Source organism: Cyrtonyx montezumae, unplaced genomic scaffold, assembly GCF_038088225.1.
Source record: "Cyrtonyx montezumae isolate F1298 unplaced genomic scaffold, pur_monq_1.0 scaffold_2, whole genome shotgun sequence".
Lineage (NCBI taxonomy): Eukaryota > Metazoa > Chordata > Aves > Galliformes > Odontophoridae > Cyrtonyx > Cyrtonyx montezumae.
The window spans coordinates 30411209-30418273 of record NW_027071936.1 but is presented as its reverse complement, the minus strand read 5'-3'; positions in this window follow the sequence as shown (position 1 = coordinate 30418273).

The window sequence follows — 7065 nt, the reverse complement described above, 5'->3', positions numbered from 1 at the left end:
TTTTCAAAGGACAAATTTCATTTTAATTCAGTTCAGTAATATTTTTAGACCTGCAAATCTCAACTACTTCACTGTCTTCCGAAAAACAGGTAAGTAGATGTCTAAAGTGTTTCTTCTGAATTTGGAACTTTCCAGTTGTACTTGAACAAAATGAGAAAATGTTAAGCATTTTTCTCAGTGGAAAGGGCTTCTATGAATGCAGTCCTCCAAAGTAGCGTGCACACAGCTGAAAAAGTGAATTTAGTGTTTGCTTTGATTTTTCCAATTCTGAGAATCCAGCTGGAGAGATCTAGTACATGCATTATCTTAATGCTGAGTGCCAATGCAGGGTAGCCCGGAGGAGTGGAGCTGTAGGGTAACAGGCACCTATAGTGTGTGTTTTGGGAGCTGTTTTTTGGATTCCAGTTTTCATGATAGCAGCTGGAACAGGCTTTCTTGTCTGGTTTCTCCTTGAAGCAATGTAGTTGCATAGCTTTTTGACTATGCAAAGCAGTATAAATGAAAATGCAGCAAGGCTGCTTTAAAGAATGCCCCTCATCCACAGAAATTCTGGTGCAGGTGGACCTGATGGATCCAGATCCCTTTCTTATGGCAAAACAGCAATAAAGTCAGCATTATCTAGCTTTTCCTGAGAGAAATTGTGAAAATATGAAATAATATAGGCATCAAAAATTTTGTTTGCTTATTCTTATTCTTATTGCTTCTTCTTCTTCTTATTATTATTAAATTTTGTTTGCTTTGTCCACTTATTTGTTAATTTCCTGTGTTATGGCAAATAGCTGTGAACTAGGAACTGATCTGTTTTAGAACATTACAGTGATTCTGTACAATGGACTGATGTAGTGGGTTTTATGTGGTCCTTGACTGTCAGTCTTCATTGATGTGTTTGAGGAGTGTTGCTGTCTTTGTTCAGGGCTTAACCCACCTGCCCTGAGGTTACCCTGTTCTGCATGCATGCAGGCAAGGTAAGGTCTTGTGTCAGCCACTAGAGGGTGAATCGTATTGTCTAAGAACCTTAATCTCATAGCTGCTTGTGTTGCTCCGTTTCAGCTCAGCAGAGGGAATCTGGAGTCCAGGATACCCTGTTAGTGTTGCCTTGATGATGCAGAGATGCTCCATGATTGTCTTGCAGAGTTTGAGAAGACTACAGCTGTTCAACTTGTAGAGTAGGCCTCTCCAGCACCAAGTGAGTTTTGATCTCTTCCTCTCCCCTTTGTCCTTCATGAGGAAGTTGCTATCAAGTGTTTCCCTTTACATATATACATAGAGCATGCTATGGATATGAGCAGAGGGCCGAGTAGATTTCACCTGCTTCTCTGCTGCACCAGAGCCAAACCATGGCACTGTAGAAAAATCGACTGGAAATGTACAATGTCAGGTAGCGTTAGCATCATGAGTCTGTTTTCTCAGTTTGTCAGCTTTCCTGCATTGAGGATAACAAAGAGCAGCAGTAATTTTGAGTCTTTAAAGATGGAATGACTACAGTGGCTTAAAGCAGCTCTTTGCTTTGATTTCCCCTTTTTGAAAACTGGTTGTTTTTGTGGATCAAGTATGTCAGTTTTATTCTTAAGGATGGAAAACTTGCTACATCTCAGCTAGAAAAGCAAATTCTTGATGGAACAAAGCATGTTGAGGTTCATTCATCCTGGTCTTTAATATCTAGCAGACAAAGGGAAGGTCTTAAATAAAGAGATCAAAAAGGTGAAAAGAGTGTAGCAGTCTTAGTGTAGTACTGCATAGTATGCGATGTTGTTAGGGATGTGAGGATGGCTGTTTGTTTGGAAGAATAATAGCCCTTCTGTCACACATCCCTGGGTCAAGTGCAATAAACAGAGTCTTAAATCAAGGGACAAGCTTCTTGAAGGACATCTCTGTAAATAAGCTGTTTTGTGTTGTTTTTTTTAATGGCAGAATCACGTAATTGTAGGTGTTGGAAGGGACTTTTAGAGATCGTAGAGTCTAACGTCCCTGCTAAAGCAAGTTCCCTATAGTAGAATTTCCCCTCACCACAGGAAGGTTTCTAGATTGGTCTTGAATATCTCCAGAGAAGGAAACTCCACAACCTCTCTGGGCAGCCTGTTCCAGTGTGCCATCATTCCCACTGTAATGAAATGCCTCCTTGTGTTAGTATGGATCTTCCCATGTTCCAGTTTCTGCCCATTACCCCTTGTTTCATTGTTTCTTGCCTCTGAAAAGAGTCTGCCTCCATTGACTTGACTCCCTTGCTTTAGATATTTATAAACAGTTTTGAGATCTCCTCTCAGCCATCTCTAGGTTGAACAGTCCCAGATCTCTCAGCCTCTTCTCCCAGGGGAGATACTTTAGGTCCCTAATCATCCTCACTTAAAGGAAAACTGTTTGCTGATTCCTGACAGAACACATGCTGTGTATGTGATGCTTTCTAAATTTAAGCATTACTAAACATTTGATAGATAGTAACAGTGCCATGACCCAAAGATGTGTTCAGATGTTGTGGCTCTATCTAGCCACGTGTGCAGTTTCTGCTGAAGGAACAGAAATGAACTGAAGAGAGGAGCAACTCTTGCTGTTTTCTATGTGTAGTAGAACTAGACTCCTTCTTTAAAATGTATCTGTTAGTAACAGTTTTCTTGGACTCTTTGATATGTTACTGCTGCAAAGAAAACTTCTCAGAACTCATCTGCTTAGAGTTAGGAAAATATTACAAATGGCTGCTAATGTGCTTTACTTTAAACTTTACTTTTTAATTGAATGCGTTCTTAAATGACACTTCCTTGGAAAAATGTTTTGTTTGCAAGCCTGTTTGTTGCTAGTGGATTTTACTCAGATGCTGATTAGCGGTTTCCCTAAAGATAGGGATGGGGCTTTTGTGAAACTTTTAAATCAAGTGTGAGTTTCTTTTCTATAAGCTTGGTTAGGTCAGGGAATACATGAATCATCTGTGATTTACTTGATTACTGGAAAAGGGAAGGAAAGGTAAATCTGAAAGATTGTGTCATGCTACTTGATGGTTATCTCCTCAGCTCTTATGCCCTTAACCCTCAAGTTCTAGGCAGTCAAGTAGCTGAGGAAGGACATGCCATCAGCTTGGTATCCAGAGCTCTCTTAATCACAGATGGTTCTTCGTAAGTCAAACGCAATCAGCTGCCTGTGACTGTCACACATCTCTGACCTTCCCTAGACTCTCAGGATCAGCTGCAGTCTGCAACCTTGGAGTGACCCAGACAGTCTGGCACTCCAGGCCAGATGACCTGCATACCAAAGGTACCTGTTACTGAGGTCATCCTTTTCCAGTGGACTGACCATTGCCCAAATGACAGACTGGTACTAAGAAACCCTCCATCCTGCACTAGAGGATGATAGGAGCATAAGAAATACTTTTTTCATAACTGTAACCGGGTTGCCAGGAGAGATTATAGACTCTCCATATTTGAAGATATTGAAAATCCAGTTGGACATAATCCTGGGCAACCTGATCTGGCTTGATTAGAGCCAGGGGGCTTGGGCTATTCTGACTATAGTACTGTTTTAGGCAATCTGAGTGCTCCTGATGGCTTCAGTGTCAGGTGACTGCTCTAGCAAACAACCTGAGGACGACACCTGCCCATCTTCACACTGATGGCCAGTACTTTCCTTGGATGCAGCGCCCAGCACTGCTGTGCAGCTTATCTGGCATTATTACCATTAATACGGTAACCACTGAAAACAGAGCATGGAGGGGAAAACAAGCTATTCTTTGCCGCATAGGTAGAAGGGGGGTTACCCAAGAGAGCGCTCTCATGTAAAGGTACCTATCTACAGTACTCCAAACTGGGACTCATTTTGCTATGGAAACAACTTCGCTATGGAGCAGCCCTGCTTGAAGCATGCTGAGTTCTTCATAGTTATACAGCCTTTAAAGTCTGACTAGAAGGACAGCCAGAGTTGAGAAGGTCATAGGATGGAGGTCTTGGATTTGATGCTCAATATGTCCAGCATAGTATGTGGAGCCTCAGAGGCCATTACAACACATAATACATTAAGTGACTGCTCACAAGAACTGCACTTCAAGTCTTGCATGATGCTGCAAAGTAAATTGTGACAGATAATAGCTGTTACAGGAGTTTCAAAAAGGCAAGTTGCAGCTTGGATTCCAGAACAAGTTAGCTGCTAAAAACTAACATGAAATCAAATCTAAGCTAGCCGTTTTCTAGGAACATAGAGCCATAAGAAAGTCTTGTTTGGAGTGTTTTGTCTCTTGCAGAGAAGACATTAAATAGAATGGTTCAGCTGGAAGGGACCTTCAAAGATCATCTAGTGCAATTGCCTGACCACTTCAGATGTAACCAACAGCTAAAGCATGTTATTGAGAGCATCATCCAAATGCCTCTTAAACACTGGTAGGCATGGGGCATCAGGCTGCATCAGTGCTCCCAGGAAGTCCACAAATTCTGCTATATGAAATGATACTGTTCATTTAATTTGTGCAGTACTTGTAAGGAAATTGTGGATTTATTTTTTTTAGCTTAATGTGTCTAACTTCTTCGTAGGCCTGATCCAGCCATACAAGGACATCACATTTCTTTGGAGATGCTCTGCATTTTGACTGTGAGCAGAGGATTTGTGCAGTGACTAGACAGTGTGAATTCTTTACCTGATTGCTAGGTAACCCTGAGGACAAAATGTGGGCTGTCCTGTTTCGCTTTACCAAGTAGCAGCTCTGGCTGAGCAGCTACAGAGGACAGGTACATATGTGTTACCTTTTTGTCTTGAATGGGGTGACGGGCTATGAATTCTTTCTTAATTATACTGGAAGTGGGGGACTTCTGTTGTCTAAGGGCGTTGCCGGTATTCTGGGCTGGCCTTTCTGGCTGTAACATAGACGGGTGTAGCAGTTTCTGTTATAAGGGCATGGAAAGAGGGACTGTTTGGAAACCAACCAGGGCAGGATCTAGCATACCTGAGAGCTTGAGACCATTGCTATAACATCCTAGTGCTTCTGCAGACTTAGTATCTCAAAGCTGCATGGGCATGTAATAAAATTTGTCCTCAAGTGACTTTTCACAGCTCAAGATAAAGGACTTGGCGTATCTCCCAGCCCTGACATTAGCTCTGCAGGATCATTCCATCCCTCTAATGGGAATTACATGTTTATTTTTCTACCTATCAGTTATTAAAAGTCATGGCTGGGAATTTCAGTTGCCAATGAAAAGATGGGACAGTAAGTTTTTTTTTGTTTGTTTTTTGTCAAACCAGGAGAGGAATATAGCATGTCTCCAACTGAAGTTAAGTAGTATGAAGAAATTTTGAAAACCAAATGCAAGATGCCTTTCTATTTTCAGGAGGAGAGGGACCTGAAGCTGTCAAGGTGAGTTGATAGAAAATGAGTTGTCATCTCCTAGGGAGGAATTTTAGTGGAACAGGCCCATTTGTTCTTACCAAGTACTTAAAAAATAACATAGTAATGTAGGTTGGAAGAGACATCCGAAGGTAATTGTCCAATCCTCTGCTTAAAGCAGGTCTAATTAGTTCAAGTTGATCAGTGTTGTGTGCTTTAACAGTGTTTCTGTTGGTTCTGTTAAATATTGCTGGCAGGAATATTCACTTCTCACTTTGAAAATAATGCCTGACACAGTCTGTGATCTAAAATTCATGGCCTGGGCTGAATAACTGGTAGACAATTATGTAAAATATATTTGCTTATGAATTCCAAAGATGTTATTGCTTTGGGCCTGGCCAATGGCCTTCTCTCAAGGCGTTTTCCATCTCAACAGTCATGCAGCCTATGTGAGTATGCAAACATAAACCGAGGCAGCTTATTATTAGCATTCTTAGGCAAGCAGACTGTCTGACTGGCTGGGCTGACTTTGCAGGGTTAAATGGAAGGTACTGTTATTACATCTTTTTGCACTTTCATTCACCAAATCCTGTGCGCCCACATTGTCTCATTCCCACCCTATACTTTGATAGCTAGTTTCTCTACTACTTCCCTAGTATCAACCAAAAATAATACTGCCCGTGCTTGCTGAATAACTCCCTAATACCAAGCACTTGGCAATTTGCTAATTTATTATGAAGAAATTTGTTCCTTAATGATTGTCTTTTCTCAGCCTGTTTATTGTTCTTCTGGGACAAGTATGTGTAAACAGCTTTTGTATGTTCTGACATAGGCAAGTATATTTCTTTATTTTCCACTGTTTTCCAGGGTGATTCATTTCAATGGTCAATTAAAAACAAAAGCCACCTATTTTAATTATTAGGCAGGTCACAAAATATTCACTGATCCTAAGGAAACTAAATCACATTTCTGGAATATCTGTTCATGCACTGGAGTAAAAACAGGAAAGTCTGTACTTTTGAGATGAGCTTCAGAAATTAACACAAGTACATATATTTGTTGTCCAAGTCTCTTGCTGTAGTACTACCTCCTGAAACCTTTGGCAACTTGGTGTTCTTCTAATGAATACTCTCTTTGTTCAAGAAATCTTGCTGCAAAACCCAAGATCTCAAGTGACTTTTACCATCAGCTCCAGCTGTTTATTAAAATTAAACTCTGCTGGGATTTGTTTTTTACCTAACCCAGACAGATAGAGTTGGCTTTTGCTCTTCTGGGAGCATCAGGGTAATTTCTGTGCATTGTACACTGTCAACACTTCAAGGCCGTGCTTGGCCTAGGGTACACAGGGCCTATTGTTAGTGGTCTTGAAATACTAATTGTTCCTGTTTCAGCTGAAACTGGTGATTTTCTTAATAGCATCTGGCTTTTATCCTGTTATTTTATTTATTTATTTTTTTTTTAGGAGAAAAACAATGTTGATAACATACTGATACTTTAGTTGTTGCCGAGCAGTACTGCCCAAGAGCCAAGGACGTTTTGGCTTCCTGTATTGCCCTGCCAGCAAAGGATCTATGGGGGCACAAAGAGCTGGCAGGGAACAGAACCAGGACAACTGATGCAGACTGGCCAAAGGGATATTCCATACCATAGGATATCATGTGAAAAAACTATAATATGGTGGAGAGTTGGCCAGAGGAGCAGCCACTGCTTGGGAACTGTCCAGGCATCAGGTGGTGTGCAATTTTACTGTGCATCACTTGTTTTGTAAA